Here is an 18,725-nt window from a genome sequence, read left to right as displayed (position 1 = left end):
TGTGTTACACTGGTGGAGCTCCAGCAAAGTCGGTGACTTTATGCCAGCTGGGAACCTGATCTCACTGGAGTGAGAAAGTGCTCTGCCCATTACAAAGGAGAAAATTCCAGGATTTTCTTTCTTCTGTCCAGGCATCCTCATGTGAGGGAAACTGATTTAGCCGTGGCTGATGGTAGGAGATATCGTTACATAGGGTGGCCCTTGCTTTCCAACACGCTGCACAACCTGCCAGCCATAACATGAGGTGAAATCTGAGTTAAAGGGCCAAAGTGAAGAAACAAGACATGTCTGTCATTCTCGCAGGCATCTGTTAGAGTGGTAAACTCAGAGTCTGCTCACTTCACATTACCTCTGTGGTAATTACCTCCAAGTCTGCTCACTTCACATTACCTCTGTGGTGTAAATGGCTCCGTTATTCCAGGGGAAAAATACCTTGCAAGGACAAAAGTGAAGGGATGCTACTGTGTTTTTGTGGAGTGTTATTTGTTCCCGTGTATCTACAACTGCTTTTACACATTTCCAGGGAGGCTGAAGCCTGGCCTGTGCTCCCTGGCTGCTTGGCACCCCTGGGGCTGAGCCAGGCAGGGCAGGGCAACAGACAGCAGGGGCTGTACCGAGGAATGCACTTTCTTCATTCAGTCTGTTCAAAAGATGCCTATGCCTTCAAGGCATCATCCCCTCTTATGCAAGGGAAACTTGCATCAATGAGAAATGGTGGGTAAGAAACTCTGCAGAGCCATAGCCTCAGTACCCAGTGAGAAAGGCTGCAGCTCCTCGATGGGGCACAGAAGCAGTGCATGATACCGGGAATGCTCACAGATCTGTGGAGCACATGCAAGGGGAGAAGACATGGCAGCTGGAGGGATCCCTTAGCTCTCTGAGTGCCCCGGCTCCTCAAGCAGTCTTAACAGGTCATCAGTTTGTTCCTGCTGAAATATTTCCTACTGCATCAACAGGGGATGATCTCTTCCTGCTACTGAATGGAGAGAAATTCAAAGGGAAAAGGGATAGGGAAGGGACTGCAGAGATGATGACCTTGTTAATGCCACTAAGTGATGGTACCCTCGGAATTTATTCTTCCTCTGTCTTTGATTTAACAAACACAGGCAGGCAAGGAATAAGACTGCAATCCACAGTTAGATTGGGAGGAAAGGTTATGCCGGGTTGGATGGGGCTTTGAGCAACCTGATCTAATGGAAGGTGTCCCTGCCCATGGCAGGGGGCTTGGAACTAGATGATCTTTAAGGTCCTTTCCAACCCAAACCATTCTGTGATTCTATGTTTCTATGATTGGGATGTGAAAAAGTCCAGCAGCTGTTTGATCTGCTGCTTGGTGCTGTGCTTTATTTTTTCCCTTGTGTCACTATCACCTTTTGAAAGACAGGATTATGAACTATGAGACTGTGATGGAGGATATATGATATTGGACTAGAACTTGGATAATAAACCCAGATTACTATTCTAGAACTGGACAAAATTAAGATAGTTGTGTACCAATTACGTGAAAAAGTTGCTAAATGGTAATGTAGACAGATGAAAAATGGACAAAATATGGCTTGTGTTTCAAATACATTGTTAAAAATATGTTTAAAATTTTCAATTACATAATATTTTTTACTTGAAATACAGTCAAGTTTATATATAATTCTATATTTCTGTGATTACAGGTTGATATTACTAATGAATATTTATAATGCTTTTATATAGCAATAAAAAAGTCTTCTAAATATATCCAACTGTGTGCTGATTTTGAAGTCCTGTGTTTTATCCTGCCCATAGATACTACACCTTTCCTGGTGTCTTGCAAATTATCTAGTAGACATGCACCAGCTATTATGCAAGATATTCAATAGCTGCACGGTGACAGGTTAGAGTACTTCAGGCCAGTTATTTAGGTTGCTAATGATGATAATGATTCAAATGCACCTCCAGTGACTTTCAGTGGGAGACAAGTGACAAAACATTTTTGAAAATCCTGTGACAAATGTCTTAATGGGTTTGATTTGGTTGCTCATGCACAGATACTTAGTGTCACTCCAGAGACCTTACAATATCTGAGAGAGGGTATCTGGCACACAGGACTGGCACATATAAATAGGACCTCCAAGAGAATCATACATTTCTGGACCAACAGCTTGAGTATCTTTATGATAAGGGGGCGGGGGGATACTCTCCTATTTTTAGGAGAACTGAGTCCTGGGTGTCTGACAATGCTTCACAGATACTTAGTGTCACTCCAGAGACCTTACAATATCTGAGAGAGGGTATCTGGCACACAGGACTGGCACATATAAATAGGACCTGACCTCCAAGAGAATCATACATTTCTGGACCAACAGCTTTCTTTATGATAAGGGGGCGGGGGGATACTCTCCTATTTTTAGGAGAACTGAGTCCTGGGTGTCTGACAATGCTTATAGATCTGACCTCGCCTGACTGTAGCAAGTTTAAATTCAAAATTATCAACCCAAAGGCAATTCCTGATAAAGAAATGAGGTTTTCATTGTGCAGGAAGAGGTTCACTTACTTTTCTTCCTTGTGGAAAAGAAGCACGGGTGCCACATAGCCAGCCAGTAAAATTCAGAGGAGATCCACTCACTTTAGTGGGGAGATGTTAATCTGCCATGCTTAAGGAAAGGGCCTGGCAAGATTCCTCTTCCTGGGATTTTTGCAATTATATAGAATCATAGAATGGAATATCACTCGACCTGTCTCACAGATAGGCAATGAGGAGAAACTCACACTCCTTTGACTTGTTGTTTGCCTCGATTTTGAAAATACAGTTCGAGTTTTAAATAACATCCTATTAACACAGTGAAGTTTAAGACCTCAATGAAGTTTAGGACCTTATAAAGTAAACCCGGACCTCAAGTAGCTGTTTCTCCCTATGTTTGTATCTGTTCCTATCTCCAGGCATCAGCAGAAGATATTGAAGTTCCTCTTTATAGCGAGAACAGTGAAGTCCCATGGGACTGGCATGGTACTTTGCAAGCTGGGACATAGGTGTGACAGTGACTACTGAGAAGAATGCACAGGACAGTCCTTCTTCTCCTTCACTCCTGCAACTGCTCGTTATGGTTCTGCTCCTCACTTACAGAATCAAGACTTAAACACCTTGCCTTTCTTTCAGCATCCCGCTGTTGTGTCAGGGTTAGTCAAATAACATTCGCGCTGTGTTAAGTTTTCGGTGGCTTTTCTGCTGATACCTTGGAAGGCCTGGGCCACAGCGATCTTGTCCAGCTTCGCTTTCTGCCTGAGCCATCCTTGTCCCACACTGCACGGGAAACTCCAGAGCTGGAAAGAGGGAAAGGAGAAGGAGATCTCTTGCAAGTATATTCATGCAATATCCCATCTTTGACTTTTTTTTTCCAGAGTGGTGACAACCTAAGTCTGTGTTATTAATAGATCCAGTGACTGCAAATAAACTCACCTGTTATTTTATTTTATTTTTTTGAGAGGCGATATTTCCGTTAAAAATTCTCCAACTCAAATTTATTGCCAGAGTATAAATTACATTTTCTATTTCCTCTCTCTCCTCTTAATTTCTGCCAAGTGACAATACTCTCTCAGGAGGAAAAATGTCATTCTCCTAGTGGGATGTGTCAGTTCCCTTAAGCCCTGGTAGGTTTTTATTTGATGCTTTTGTTCCTTTCTGATTCTAGCTGTTCATGAAAAAAGGTCTCTTCAAAACAATGTTTAACATAAAGATATTTATGAATGGGAAACCTATTTCTAATGCAGCTCCTTGTTCTTACACTATCATTTCTGAGCAGAAACTCTGACCTATGTTTCCACTGTTTTCAGATCTCAGCTTGTTAAAGGGAGTATTCGGTATGCAGCACAACGTTCAGCCAACATTGCATTACATTTTGGGATCCAATTACTTATGCAGAGGGGGTTTTTTTGTAACTTGGTGTAAGTTTCCTTTTCCTGGGGAGGTTTTATTTTAATTCCCTTCAGTCTGCAATCTCCTACAAGTATTTAGTGATATTTCTTAAATTGTGGCAGAGCTACAAAATAAATATCTTTTTTTTCTTCTCTTTTTTTTTTTTTTTTAACAAATCTGGAAAAGAACCAAATCCAGATGAAATGTATCTCCAAGATTTTTGAGTGAAAGCAACATTAAAGGATATCTAATTAGACCTACAGTAATATCATCACCATCCTTGTTATGGGATATATATATATATATATATAAAGGCTTGTGATCTGCTGAGTTAGGAAGTTAGCAAGCTGGAGGGTCTACCACAATTTCTGAGCGCCCAATCAGCTACACCACATATTACACACACCATGGAAATTATAACTTACTCTATAGCTTTTGTGTAATCAATTTGGAATGACCAGATTTGCTCTCAAAACAAGACTTCCAGGATGCAAAAACCACAGATCTGGACAAAACCACAACTCCCTATATGCAAACTATCACATTTTTATATAGTACAGTGAATCTAAAGAATTTAAAACAAGATGCAGAAAATCTGAAATGCCAGCAAACTAGTTGTGCTGTTTGCCTATGACCACAGAAAATGACTCTGGATGTCCTATACAGCCTGTAACTTTTTAAAGAACGTTTAATGAGTACATAGGAATTGCCATCTATGAATCCAGGCATATAGCCTCACCAAATCCTAATATAGCATCTCTTGTGCTTGCTGTTGCTTGGCTCCTGAATTCCAACACAATCTTTAAATGATAAACTTCCTTACTCTCCGAAATGTTGATCTGTGCTTGTGAATTTTAAGTAACATCTGTTCTTAAGAATTTCAATTATTTTGCTCAGTATTGATGTAAATTGTTGGGTGGGGTTTTTTTTTTAGTTTTCTCCTTCTAATGCATCTATTTGCCATTTTATGCAACATTGAGTTTTGATGCTTTTATTAATCTTGGCAAAAGCCAGGAAATTGAATATCATAAATAAGTAAGTCTGGTCAATTTGGAATAGCCCATGACTGCCATGCACTGAAGGAGGCATTGTGGACCAGTTCTGTTCTAACAAAGCTACAAGGCAGCATCTTACCTTGTAAAAGCCCCATCTATTTTGCCACATTTCTGTTGCCTTATCCCATATGTCGTGAATATGGTGAAGTTAGTGAAGTGAAAAAGAACACTAGAGGATAAATTTATCCCAGGCATTGCAGAGTCTGCATTCAACCTATATTCTGGACTAAATCTTTTTCTGTTTAATATGCTTTCTTTGCTGAGGTTTGAATAGGGAACGTTACTGTTTTCACATCCAACAAGGCATTTTTACTCATTAATTTCTCCATAAATCATCTTCTTTCTTTTCCTTTATTTTTGCTTGAGGGGTTTAGATCTGAAGCCACCAACCTAAAGCTCAAAAGAACTGGACCTAATTCCCAGTCTCTTAAATAGCCCACTTGTATAGCCTGGGGAAAATCCCTCTGTCTTTATGGACATGGGCAGAGACAGGGGGAGAACGGAGAGTGTTGCCCTTCTCTCTTGCACCGCACTGTCCTCCTGGCATTACGTGAGCTGAACCCATCTGGCCTCTCTGTTTTAAAGATGCAGCCACTGCTGCTGCCTCAGAGGACAGACAGACGTGCCTTGCAGCACTTGCGAGTGTGGTTTGAAAACTGCAAATAAGGTCTAAGTTAGCAGAGCTGAGCAGACTCTGAGACAAACTAAGAGAGCTCATATGGACAGTCATGTCATCCCAGCAAGGGATGTGGCAATAAGCTCTGGTGGGCTCGTGGTAACAAATTGACAGGGCAGCGAACTGATAAACTACTCTGGCTAGTTAAGTAAAAGTACATCTGCCCATACCCTTGGTTCTTCAAGCATAAATAGGAATTATTTAGTCATTTTCCCCTCTAACACACATTAAGGATAGAAACATTGATGCCTGCGGTGGTTCTATACTACAGGAATAGGGACCACACTCACTTCTAAAGAGGTACATTTCTTCACAGCAACTGGCCCCCACATTTTTGAGGCCAAATTTTCAGTATTCTAAATTCAACCAATTCACATCACGCTAATAGTACCCTCATTTTCAGGCCATTTTATGCTGTCATAAATATTACAAATTTCTTAAGGTTATGAAACTCTAGTCATTTGACTAAAAATATACACACAGTAGATATCAATCCCCGAGCTGCCCATTCTTGCTTCCCTCTACAGCCATTTGGGAGAAAAAAAAATATGTTTACAATGGAATTTTTTTGTGACACACTTTAAAATTGCCCAAATCCCTTCTGCAAGGAGGGATAAGAGAGTGTACAGAAACTAGCTGGCAGTTGTCTTTATTTTATTATTCAAATCTTACCCACAGAGGCAGCTGGCGTGAGGCTCTCGGAGGGGCAATGCTTTTAAGACAGAGGTAGCTGAAGCCCTGGTCTGAATGCAGGGGCTGCACAGCCATGTGGCCACAACTGCCTCAGGTAATACAGGAGCACATACTGCCCTGGCTGATGGCTCAGGGAACTAAAGCTCCCTCCTTTCACCTCTGTGATAAATCCATGCTTGCAAGTTACGGGCTACTTTAGATCAGAGAAACAAAAGATAGGGAGCAATAAGAGTCTGGTTAGAGAAACAGCCAAGTAACCTGAATCAACTTGCAACACAGAGGTGTCTATTTTGACACATAATAGCACAGTATTTATTGAACTTTTCTGGGCTCCAGGAAAATGTTCTGCTTTCTGTTGTGCTCAATGAAATAGATCTGGATGCTCCGCACTCCTCCTGTTATCACTAAAGTATTTAAACACCTAACCTCTTATCTCCATCATGCTGTGGATCAAAATGACTGAATGAATGTTCTGAAACTTTAAGCCGTTAGTCTAGAGTTATTCCAAAAAATATTTGCAGACAGAGTCAATAAGGAAACAGATTTACCACTTCTTAGGAAAATATAATGGGGGGAAGGGGGCAAGATTTCCTTTAGTGTTTGGTCCATATTGGGCCAAATAATAGTTAAGCCCAAATCATATCTTCTTTTATCCTGCAGCTATTTAAAGAAATCAACACTTTTCCTGAGCGCTAATAGGAGGTTCTGATGGTTCACTGTTCTCAGACAAAACCAATTGCTCAAGACTGGGGACCCAATGGTCCTGTCCTTGAGGCAGAGCTGTCAAGAATGAAGATAATTTGCAGAACACTTCTTTGTTTTGCTGAAAGTGTCTCAAATTCATTACATTTTCAAGAAAACAAATGCATACATTATACAGAGAGCGTTCTGCCATCAGGAAAATGTTGACTGGATGTATTCACAGTAAAGAACAAAGGCATAAAGATAAACAAGATCCTGACAAAGAAAAGTATTTAAACATTTTGAAGTATGTGTTCAGAGTTAAACATCTCCATAATCACTTTGTTGAAGTGTATCCAAAACACAAAACTAACCTCCTTATTTTTCTAGAAGTGAAGTTGGACAATGTGGTCCCAGTTTTCATGCATGTCCTGTTGTATCAACCACATAGCCCAAGAGAGTACAAAACCTCTGTCAGATGAGAATGGTTGCATTTAACATGCAGTTTCAACCTGCAGAAGTATATCAAGCCCAGCAAACAGTTTTTGCATGCATATATGTACAAACTCATCCACACCTATACAGCCTAAATGTGTTTGCATTACATCCTAAGCTGTTGCAAGGCATAAGAAGACAAAACAGTCAAGTAGCCTACCATAGGACATCCCCCTATCAAACAGAATGTGACATAAGTAAAAACTGCAGTGTAGTTTCACACAGCTTAAGCAAATGCATTATTTAGTGGTGAGATTCCTGGGAGACCTGGTGGAGCCCTAAGGAGGTCCTAAAGTTCCTCTTGCACCAGTGCCCTGAGTGGTCTTTCCCAGGGTAGCAGCCATGCCACTGATCAGTTTATTTGCTCCCACCATAGCTGCACCCAGCACTGTCATGTCTCTTCTCTATGTCCAGACACTTCCTTTTACCCTGTTATAATGTATGAAGAACACCTATTATGATTTTCAGCCTACAAAGGCAAGTACTTTAAGGAGATGTTTCTCGTGTAACCCAGCTTTCCTACCACGGGTAGCATCTACTCATTGTGGGCAGGGGGGGAGTCTGAATTGCAGCAGCCACAGCTCAATTACACCTTATGTAAACTACCCTTCTATAGGAATATATGTGGAAAGATGTGAAGGTAATACGTGCCACCTTCCCTACGCTTGCAAACAGTTGCGCTTTGAAATTAGGTGGGATGATTCCAGGTTTCTGTGATGAACTGCCATGGTCCATCTCCACTTAAATTTTTAGGTGCAGCTTCAGTAATGAGACATTTTAATCATTTAAACTGTTCTTGGCCTGCCCTAGATTACACACTGCTACATACCTATTTGTTCATGACGGTCAATGCTGCAAATGAGCCTAGCAGGTAGTCTTGCATGGCACTTCATGATCATGTACCTTGGACACGTACCCTAAGACTTTTTCCTAGCTTTCACACTGACATAGTAGCTAATTATAAAAGCAAACTGTAAGCCTATCTGTTTGCCCTTGCCTGTTGCCAAGTAATGTTTCATTTGACGTGTGACAATAGTATCAAGATGCTTGAACCAAGGTTGATATATAATAAGAGAATGATGTTAAGAGGAAACAATTGCAATAAGTAAATTTCCTCATAAGGAAAAGAATCAAAAAACTATACAGAGTCTTAACATTTTAAATGCTCTTTCATTTTAGCCATAGCTTGCATGTTAGAGAACAAATTTCATTTCTTGTATTAAAATTACAAACATCATTTCACTTTCTCTGATATTTATAACAAATAAATAAATATGTAGTTCTCTTTATAGACTTACAAAAAAAAATTTCTTACAAACATCATTTCACTTTCTCTGATATTTATAACAAATAAATAAATATGTAGTTCTCTTTATAGACTTACAAAAACCCAAAAATTTCTTGAGGGCTAGACATCCAGCCCTGAAAGATTAGGTGAATCTGTTTTTTTATAAAAGAGAAGAAAAAGAAGAAGATAATATACTTATAAACTATCCAAGTAAAGTTTTGGATCCATGATTCCAGAGCTATCTGGTTACTTTGTGTGTGACTTTGATCCAGCCAACGTCTATGGCTATGCATAATTTTATATATTCTGACCTTCATGCAGCCAATGACAAAGAAGATGTAGCTAATGCATAACCAATTGCAGATTCACATCCTAATCAGTATCTCAGTGCAGCAGATATCATCCTTTTCACCTTCGTACACCTTTTCGAGTTGTGGTAACCTGACTAAAATTAATGTACTTTCTAAGGCATCAGAAAGCAAATAAAAATGAAGCCTTGCTCAAAATATGTATTAATTTTTTATCTTCAGGATTTCTGGAGAAAAGCTGAATCCACCAATTCCAAAATTTCTGAAACCTTTTCCTAGTTTAGCCATTTATTTTTATATGTGTTATGTTCAGTTTTATATCCTAAACCCACAAGTTTTTAAATCGAGCCACTTAGAAGCATATGGGAGAGTTGAGCTGGCATTCCTATTAATGCTACTCCAGTACTGACAAGCTCCTAACATGCAATCTTTTGTTTTTTAAGTTCTACTTGGTTGTCAAACCCAGGCATAGATTGGAATAGTCTGTTTATACGTAAACTTCCTAAATTCCCATTCAGTTGGTAACATCATATTCTTTTGGAAGTCCTAAGAATTGAGAATAATTATTATTTTCCTTGCTCAGCATTCAAAGGAAATCCCTGTGGCTTTTACTGAAGTCACTGAAACATAGAGAAGAAAAAGAAGTGCCGCTGTCCGATATTCATGTACCTTTAAGGTTAGGCGATGTAAGTGGGTCTGGTTTGTTGAAAGAGCGGTACCAATATCAAGGTGCTGAGTGCCTACTAATATCTAACAGAGACGCACCATGGCCTCAAAAAAAAAAGCAGGAAAGCAAATCTCTTCTTCATTCTCTCTAATTCATAATTGCTCCAGCTATTTATGGCTTGCTCTTTCCACCCAGCCTTCTGGAGGCATTTTTGTTCCTCATGACCCTTCAGCACTTTCTCTGGATGCCTCTGCCTGTAAAGAAAGGTAGGATCGGCTTTTGATTTATCAGCTAAGTCCCTGATGAGAATGAAAATACTTTTCCTGTTGTGGGTGGAGAAGGAGTGCTTGCAAGGGCTTGACCTGCCCTGACAGCTCTCTGTGTTTAGTAACTTGTCTGAAGCATTTGTTCTGGGATGTCAGCCGTTTATCTCAATCAGTGTTGAAATTTTTAATAGGAGACTACTGGAAAACAACTTTCTGTTAGAACTGTTGTACCTTTACATAACAAGCAACAAAATACTTAACGTTCACATGGAAAAATCTGAAACAGAATGGATGATATTTTTTAACATTTTACTAACGTTACGTATTATTGGACCTTGTTTAATCACATTTCTAATTTAAATGAAAATCGGTGTCCTCACCGCATCCAGAAGAAAAAATACTTTCACCTCCACCATGTTGTGTACAAAGACACAATAGTAGGTTCAAAAGACAGTACAGTCTATTTCTGGATGGCAGATGCTCTGTAGTGTAATCATTATTCATTGGCTGCAGGGATTTTCAGGCAGGCTGCCAAACAGCCCATGTGCTTCTGCTTATTGCCACGTTTCTTAAAGGTAGGCTTTTTAACTGGAAAAGGAAGAGATCGTGTGTGATTTGCTATGCAGTGCTTGACAAGTAGTTTTTAAAATTAAATGCTATGCTATTTTTTCACATGCAGAAAACTTTGGAGAATGTGATCTGCCTCTCCAACAATCATACATTAAACTATAAAGCTCCATAGAACACAACAGTTGATAAGAAGAGAGGAAAACAGGGAAATTATTTACACTGGGCTGCAGTTCAGGCCCTTAGATAAGTGCATGCAAAATGTAATGCACATATCCACCATAAAAAGCAAGCGGTATATTCACTAATGCATTCCTTCTCCAATGCAAAGTGCTCTTACCAGGTACTCTTCATCTCTACCTAGACCTGTATCTTCATCTATACTTTGTACAATATACCCCTCCCATATGGCAGTGGATAAAACACAGATCTACAGATGAGTCTAATTCCAGGATTTGATGGGTATGACAAACACATGGTTTGCGTCTTCTAGACCCTATCTAAGATTTTACAGCTGTCCCGATCTTGATCTGTAGATATAGGATGTAGCCCTATAGAGATAAAACTATAGGATTGTGTCTTAGAGGAACTAGAATATGGTGAAAAGATGAATACATTTCTTCACTGCAGACTTGAAAGGCCCAATTTTCACGTTTGAATGTGTAGAACCCATAAATCCATTTCTAGCTTTTAGCTTATTTCAAGTTTATAAGACTTGATTTCAGCACCTCCAAATGAAAATGTCATCCAGATATATAGATGTCTTAATAAGTACCTAGTTGGGCTTCCACTTATCATAGAATCATAGAATCATTGAGGTTGGAAAAGACCTCTAAGATCATCGAGTCCAACCGTCAACCCAACACCACCATGCCCACTAAACCATGTCCCTAAGTGCCTCATCTACACGTCTTTTAAATACCTCCAGGGATGGGGACTCCACCACTTCCCTGGGCAGCCTCTTCCAATGTTTAACCACTCTTTCAGGAAAGACATTTTTCCTTACATCCAATCTAAACCTCCCCTGCCGCAACTTGAGGCCATTTCCTCTTGTCCTATCGCTTGTTACTTGGGAGAAGAGACCAACACCCACCTCGCTACAACCTCCTTTCAGGGAGTTGTAGAGAGCGATGAGGTCTCCCCTCAGCCTCCTGTTCTCCAGGCTAAACAACCCCAGTTCCCTCAGCTGCTCCTCATAAGACTTGTTCTCCAGACCCCTCACCAGCCTCGTTGCCCTTCTCTGGACACGCTCCAGCACCTCGACGTCCTTCTTGTAGTGAGGGGGAAACTTACACTTACTTCATGTGTGTGCCAGCAGTGTAAATGTGTACATCTGAGCTGGTCATCTAAGCGCTTCTTTTATACAGTCAGAGGAAGAGGCTCCTGTAAGACACTGCTCGTCCCTTCCTGAAGTAGATTTCTAAAGCAAATCTGGTAACCACACCCTAAAAATGCCCTTTTTTTTTTTTTACATTGACAATAAAGAGAACCTAGGGAACTAGCCCCCATGTAGACATCTGCATTGTAGACGCTGAACACACCTTGCGTACTGACCCACAGGGCTAATGAAACACAACCAAGCTTAAAAACTGCAAGCAAGAGGGACTACCTGTGAGGAAAGACTAGAAGTGCTAACACATTAACACAGCCTGGTTAAGCTGTGACACAAGCCCTCCTTCATGTTCTTCAGCATCACAAGTGCCAAGAAAGAAAAATAAATTTTCCTGATGTGCTGGGGTTGCCCTGCTTTGTCTACATCAGCTGACTGGCAATAAGATTGAGTTTGCCTGCAGACTGCTGGGATGACCCAGTCTCTGAATGTGGGAGGAAGGAGACCAGAGGGTACCAGCACCCCACCTAAACTGTAATGCAGCCATGGGGCCCTGTAGGAGCCACTGCCACCTCCCGTGCTTGCAGCCACTCTGGAAGCCCCCTTTGACCATCCCTTCTGCATCCATCTTGTGTTTCAGCACCTTATGAAGATTTTGTGATACATAACCAGGGGTCAAGAAGACTGCTAAAACATATAGCTAGAAAAAATGAAGTAGAAATTAGAACAAACAGAATAAGGGGAAAAAAAGCTTCCTAAAGCTTCCTAACAGTGAACTCTCAACAGGCATAAAAGAGAAGCAGCTCATTATTTATGGACAATTTCTTCAGTGTCTTCAAGCTTGACCGTCAAAGGCGTTATGCAGCAGACAGACACACAGTGCACTCACAGATTCCCAGACCTGGTTGTGATCAAAAGGTGTGAAGTCCCCTGACACTTCTGAAAATATCCCTGCAGGTAATCTGCTGCTTTAGCTACTTTAATAACTTTAGGTATCTGGCACTGTGCTCCACCTTCTTTAACTGTGCACCTGCATTTTAACTAGTGCACCTGCTCAACTTTCTTCACAGTATCTCCTGTGAAGCTCCATTAGATTACTGCTTTCCACAAAGTTACCAAGATATGAATAAAGATGTGCTGACTCTCATGCTCGCTCCCTCTCTGATTTCTCCTCCCCTTTTAGGAAAGCTGCCTGACTGAAGCTATTGGTTTAAATTATGTAGACCAAATCTGCTGAGCTTTCAAACAATATTTTATGATAGGCATTGTCTTCCTCCCACTTGGAGAACACCACCTTGGTTTTCCTCTTGCTTTTACACCTGGTTTGTTAAGGTTAGGGTATGCCTCAACAAAGACTTTTTTTTTTAGACCATGTAAAAAATTAGGTGTGTAAAGCCTACAAAGGATGGAGAAGCCCATTGTAGGGTATGATGCTGAACTGGCACAGGGTAGATTAAAGCCATAGTGGCCAAAGCTGGGCTTCTGGGGGCTGCTGTGGGTTATTCGGTTGGCACAGATTTTCGCATGTACATTATGGCAGGAAAGCATCCTACAGGTGAAGTGGAGGGACAGAAGCTCTTTCCCATCCTTCTGGGAGCACAAGGGGGTATTTGGGCTGGCGAGGTTTGGAAGGGAGAAGGGGGGTGGACCCATCAGTCGGGAACATCAGGAGCTCCAAGCTGCTGGCCCTGCTCCTCAGTTCCCCAGCTAAATAAGGGGTCTGAGATGTTTAGGAAGGAAGCAAAGGAATATCTCGGAACAAAAGAGTCTGCAAAATGTTCTCAGATGCCAAAGAAATCCTTGCAGAAAAAAATAAAATTTAAAAATAAAGGGTTTGGGTCTGGTCTGAATGATTAAGCAGCTTTTTCCATCTCTAATTTCTATGACTTCATACTTATGTGTTGAAATCCAGACTCCACTGAAACTGATGATGAAACTCCCACAGAATTCCAGGAGCTAAGCTTTTATCTGCAGTGTCTAAGGAGAACTTTTGCTAATTCTAAAATTCCTAAGTGCTATTTGAGGAATCCCCCCCTGCCATAAAAGCTATTGCTGTCTTCCTCGTACTGCAAACATAATTCCATTTGAAAAGGGAACTGTACAAATATAAGTATTTGTGTAAGTGTAAGGCTCCCTTTCTGTTTCTCATTGTCTTTAACAAGAGATATTTCCACTGATCAGTCTGAGAGTTAAAAACTAGTTATCTTACAGATGTGTAACTAAACCTTAATGAGATCAAAGATTGGTTCTCCAAGTCTATTTGGTCTGTATGCTGCCTATCAGGTTTTTTTTATGCTGACAGTTCCTGCTACTCACAGCTGACAGCCTGAAGTGAAGCTCCCAGGCTCCACCAGTCTATAGCTACAAAGGGAATAAGGGAGATCTGCAGGGAATTTGGAGAAGCCAGGTTGTTCCACACAGACATGCCCATTGCAACTACTATGAAATGTGGAAAGCAGGAGGATACTTTAAATGCTCATTCTCTCTCCATGCTAGACTCTCTCCTCAGCACCACTGCAGCACAGATGTCCTTCTGGGTTTGGTTTATTTCCCTGGCTGAAAAAAGGTCACACCATGTCTCCCATGTTCCTGCAATTCTTTCGTTTTTGGGAACTAATGAGGGGAATGCAACGTATCATTTCCTTTTAGCTGCAGTGGTTTAACTTTTCTTTTTAGGAATGAAATATTCATGAACATGGTAAGAAGGAACCAGTGTGAGTGCATCTCTGCAGTTTAGTGCCTCTCCCTTGATGATGCAAAGGAGAGTGAGAACTTTCTCAGGGGCAGGAGGGTACTCAATAATGCTCTCGCTTCTTGAATGCTGTCACCCACAGCACATTCTCTGAAAAGGGTGAGAAGGACTCTTACCTTTTCCAGTTGTCGTGAGGGGGAATGGCTAATGACACTGCCTTGCACAGATCTGGTTTGTGTAGGCATTTTCTCGCCTTTGGGTGAGGAAGGCAAAGCAATGTTCAGGCTGTGGATCCCAGGATCATTCAGAGCATTAGTCACTTGGGCTTCCAGGGCTTTCTGATTTTCTTAGGACACATATCCTTCTCATAGTGTTTCCCTTTTCACAGTGACAGCAGGCACTGGAGTATTTCCAGTCCATCCTCTGATGCTGGAAATGCTCAAGCTTCCAGTTCTGGAAGGACCCAGCTGTTGTGTGGACCAGCATCAGTCTCAAAAGGGAGGGCAGACCCATGTTTCCTCATCTGTGCCCAGGTTTCTGCTTCCTCCCATGCCACCTGGATAGCCTTGGACAAATGGTCAATCTCAGCTCCCAGGAAGCAGCAAATGCCTAAAGCAAATCCAAAAAGTTAGGTGTTGTGAGTCATCCCAGTTTGTAATTAAAAAGAACACAAGATATATGCATAACAAGGGTGACAGGTTGCCACAGCTCAGCCCAGCACCGCACAGTTGTGCTTGCTGTTGGCTTTATCCAGGGATGGGTATTTGGTGGGACTCCTTTCCACATCATCTGTGTGGCAGAGTCAATGTCACTTACTGTCCTTTCTCACTGTGGTGGTTTGGATAATATCTGCATAGTTTCATTCCTACAAAATACTAGTGGCCTTTGACATTGATTCTTTGCAAGACACTTTTCCAGGTTCTTTCATTTTTAATTCATTCTCTTCCTTGACTGCCTTGAATGTTCTCATGTGGTTATAATTGCTTTTAGCGAATCCATGCTCTTAAAAAGAAGCATACAAGTCAGTACGCTGGCGCGGCCCACAACAGACAGATTGCAAAGTTGTGTTCAAATTTGTGGAGGTTTCTTTCTTTACTGACAAAACTGGGAAAGGATATATGAAAAGAGCAAAGCTAACTTCAGAAAATCCTTGTGACAATTATTCCATCTGGCAAATGCCAATTTAATGTGCCATTTTGTTCAACTGATGTGTAAAATGGCAAGAAAAAATGGATTTGATCGGAACCATGTGCATAGCAATATGAATAACAGATTATATGAATATCATTAATCTTTCTATCAAAGGGTTGGGGCTTTTTTTCTTTAGTTTTCCATTTTATATAAATTACCATTATTGCCTGGTTTTTTCAGACATCAAGGCCTCCTAAAAAATCCTTAGATAAGGATTGAATTTAGCAACCATAAAGCAAAGCAGATATGTGTTGGTGGTGACGTAGAAGAAACACTGTTGTGCAGAAAAGAATCTTGCATGGCAACCAGCCTTCCATCTACATTTCCCAAGAGAAATAACTGTAAGACTAGAGTTTTTGACACCTCTAAATTTATTCCTGGATCCCTCTTCCTTAGGTACTTAACATGGGACATATGAATTGATCAAAATGATACATACAGACCAACCTTCCACATGTTATGAAATAATTAAACTAAAATGCCTTAGATTATCAACATATAAATTAGTAATATGTCATTGTCTTGAATGAATTTATATTGATTTGGATGTGCTGCAAGTCTGGCCAAACAAGCAGAAATTCCATGCTCTAGGGAAATTCCTTGGCATCAGCTCTATCCATATTCTAAGAATAAGCAATTAGTCGCTTGTGTTTAAAACAGCAAAGAAAAAAATTCATGGAAGCAAATAGCTCTTCCTCATAAATGCTTACAGACTGAATATTCTGCGAGAGGATCTTTAAGATGCTAACAGTAAAATAGCATGCGACAGAAGAAATATTCTTGACCAGAAAAATCAGCAACAAAACAACCAAAATGATCTCTTGCATGTAACAGAAAGCAGAAGTGCCAGGGAAGATTTTTGCCATATAACAGACTGGTTTCAGCAAGAAGGACGAGCTGAAGAATGATAGTTTATGTAAATAAGTCAAGAAAATAGAGACTAATAAATTAAATTGGATTAACACAAAGTATAAATAAATCCCGTGTTTATATTTGGATGCTGAAAAAAGTACTGACACTTAAATAAAAGAGTTTTTCCATTGCTATCAATACTACGATACCTTAGCAGATTGCCTAGAAAATCATCCAAACAAGACAGCAAAGCCTGCCTGTGCTTACTGGAATCGTATTTGCTGGAGAGAAGGAGGGTCACACTATTAAACAGAATTGAAGCTGCTATGGTGGGTTTAGTAGCCAAACAGCAGAGAATACGTTGGAAACGTATAGTGTATTTGTCTGCTAGACTGTGGCTTTCTGAATACTTCCAAACTACAGACATGGAATAAAGCTTCCAGGAAATAAGATCTCAGTATACTTCCCAAAAAACCCAGACAAAATATGGAAAGATATTTATGAAAGGCTTAGATTTCCCTCTTCTATATATTAACGTTTGGACTCCATACCCATGAGAAGCCCCAAAGAATGTACAGCTTACAAGCTAATATGCCATCTTCGTATGCAATTAATTATGATATGGATAAGTTTTGCAAATCTCTGTACAAGAAAGTGGGCTGTGATGGAACCAAGGTTGTCTGGGAGAGCACTTGGCTTCCTTTCCTGTGAGACCGTCCCTTCCCTGTGAACCCCTGCCTTGTCCACTACAAACTTGTCGTATTCTGCAGCAAAGGAGCTGGGAACCCCAATGGTTAAAAACTGTGTTCTTACCATATGATTCTGTTTCAATCTCAGCATATGTATGAGGGCCTGCTTAACCTCTTGATCTGGTTTAGCAAAAAGAGGAGTAAAGGAAAGAGAAAAAATGAAACAATGAAATATAAAATGAGGTGAAATGAAACAAAATGAAATGAAATGAAATGAAATTATTAAATTAAATTAAAGAGAAAGGGGAAAATTGGAACTTTATGTAGATTTCCCAGTGTCTTCTTTAACAAGCATCTTATGGAAGAAAGCAGCCACAAGTCTGTGAGAATTTTGGTTTTTTCTTTCCTTGTTAGGCAACTTTTTTTTTTTTTTAATTGGGATAACTTCACAGTATCTTGGTTTATAGTGTGGACCCATAAGCAGCTTTCCCTGCCCTACCTGAAAGAGTCATGAGCTGCAGTGTAGGATGAGAAGGTGTAATGAGGTAATGAGTGTGGGGAAAGAAAGTAGAGAGTATGCATACACTGGCTTTGCCATCAAAGTTGTTGTTCATGTAGCTGTCCTGAGGAAATACAATATTCTAACAACACATTTCAGAGATCCTTAAAAATTTTCTGAAGAAGCTGTTGTTTGTGTTGTTATTTTCAGTTCCATTCTTTTGGAGATTTCCAGAGCTACAAGTAAATCCACACATAACCTTCTGGAAAATTTGGAATCATCTATTCTGAATTACTCCCATTCTTGCTCTAATGAATAAAGTTGAGAATGGTATTCTGGTATTTCTGCTTTATAAGGAATGTAGAAGTTCTGTTATTAGCTTTAATTTAGAATTGCAACAAATGTATTTTTCAATTTCCTATGAAATGCAATTTTTAAAAAATGTTGTGATACTTATTTTGTCAGCATGGCAAAACATCATATCAGAAGTGCAAGAATTTTTGAAATATTTACTAAAATTTGGGTTTAGGCAGCACATGACAAAGCTCAGTGGCATCTGTAATTTGTGTAAACCTAATAAATCAGTTGTGCCATACATGACAAATACTTCATCAGCTTCAGTGAGACTTCCTGTAAGAGTGGGAGCATCTTCACTGATTAAAGGAAAGATAAATACTGAGTTTGTTCTCAGATATATTAACTGAAATCTGGAATCATTCCAGTTAAAGTCAATCAAATTACTTTAGCTTCCCAAAGAAGTTGCACTGTGATGCAATTGATATCATCACTCAATTTTCACTCATGCAGAACATAAGAATACTGTCCACAATCTGCAAGTCTCTTCTAAAAAATATATTCATACAAATCTGTACACAAGCAGAAGATTTTTG

Source organism: Aptenodytes forsteri, unplaced genomic scaffold, assembly GCF_000699145.1.
Source record: "Aptenodytes forsteri isolate BGI_AS27 unplaced genomic scaffold, ASM69914v1 Scaffold515, whole genome shotgun sequence".
NCBI classification, from domain to species: Eukaryota; Metazoa; Chordata; class Aves; order Sphenisciformes; family Spheniscidae; genus Aptenodytes; species Aptenodytes forsteri.
This window is presented reverse-complemented; position numbering follows the sequence as displayed.